Source organism: Chrysochloris asiatica, unplaced genomic scaffold (genome assembly GCF_000296735.1).
Source record: "Chrysochloris asiatica unplaced genomic scaffold, ChrAsi1.0 scaffold00060, whole genome shotgun sequence".
NCBI classification, from domain to species: domain Eukaryota; kingdom Metazoa; phylum Chordata; class Mammalia; order Afrosoricida; family Chrysochloridae; genus Chrysochloris; species Chrysochloris asiatica.
In genome coordinates, this window is record NW_006408578.1 from 10,582,225 (window position 1) to 10,583,479 (window position 1,255).

Here is a 1,255-nt window from a genome sequence, read left to right on the forward strand (position 1 = left end):
GCACAATTTAGTCATCAAAGTGAGGTTTTAGCTTCTTAAAACTTTAAAAAGGTCTTTTTTTTGCACCAGATTTTCCCAAGGTAATATATCATTTGTTTTTTTACAGTTACTTCCATGCATGTTGATTGTTGATCTAGGAAAAATTATATCATTAAAAAGTTAGCTTTTGTTATTGCCAAAGAATTTAGCTCTTGTTACTATCACTGCATTGACCAGCCTGCCGCATACTAGGTACTCAGTTGATTTTGGTTAAATTAATCAAGTTGAACAGGTATTCAGTGAAGTAGTATGTAGGAATATCTTCCATTCATTAAACATAATCCTGCATGGGGATATTTAAGCTATATTATAACAACTTGAGGATGTCATTTTAGGGAGTAAGGTACACCTGACCCAAGCAATGGTATTTTCTTCTTCTTTTTTTTTAATTTAAAATAAATGTTCAACTCTAAAAAGGACGGTGGCTACAACACATTCCACTATAGAGTAGCTTCCTGTTCTTCATACAACGAACATCACTGTTCTTTCTTCCATGACACAGATTCATGTGAAACATTGGCCAAAGGTTTTCTTGTCAGGTCCAAGAGATGAAAAATAAAACATGTCCTAATTAGTTAGCTGCAAGCTCAGTAAACATTTTTGGGATAAACCCATATAATCTGACCATTGCTCTGTTAAACATTTGCAAACTGCAGAATACCTTAGCCCTTAGCTAGTTTCTACCCAATGTCTTAAATGGGATTCATTCTCATCTATGACTCTTCTCTGGCATGAAGTGGGTGCTAATCATCAAAGTCTGGAATGTCATCATAGGAGTATCCCCAGTAGCCTTTGGATGCATAATAGGCAATGCAAAGGTGGTAGAATCCTTGCAGAAACATTAGGTTGACAATGATCAGGACATGAATGGCCTAGTCTGCCCCACCCCCACCCCCACTTATGTAGCCTGCCAGCAGGAGGGAGCCTACGATAATAAGAAAGTTGCCAATCAGAAAAAGCACAGTGGCAAGTGCAATTGCCTTATAACGGATCTTAGGAGGGCTTTTCTTAAACTGGAGATCAATGTAGCCATCATCTATGCTGGAGAACCTCAAGTACTTCACTCTACTACTGCGAATCCCAGTAACCAGGTTGGTACGAGACGACATCACAACAAGTTGACCCAGCTATAGACGAAGTGCTGCTCCAGGTTGCCCATGCCTGGAAAGCTTGCCCATGGTTGGCAGGTGAGTCACCCAAGGTTGCATGGCATGCC

At 39.7% G+C, this 1,255-nt stretch overlaps 1 pseudogene; it reads right to left on the reverse strand.

The window, feature by feature from the left end:
* Positions 1 to 782: 782 nt before the first annotated feature.
* Positions 783 to 1,148, reverse strand: LOC102812659 (annotated as a pseudogene).
* Between the last annotated feature and the right edge of the window lie 107 nt (positions 1,149 to 1,255).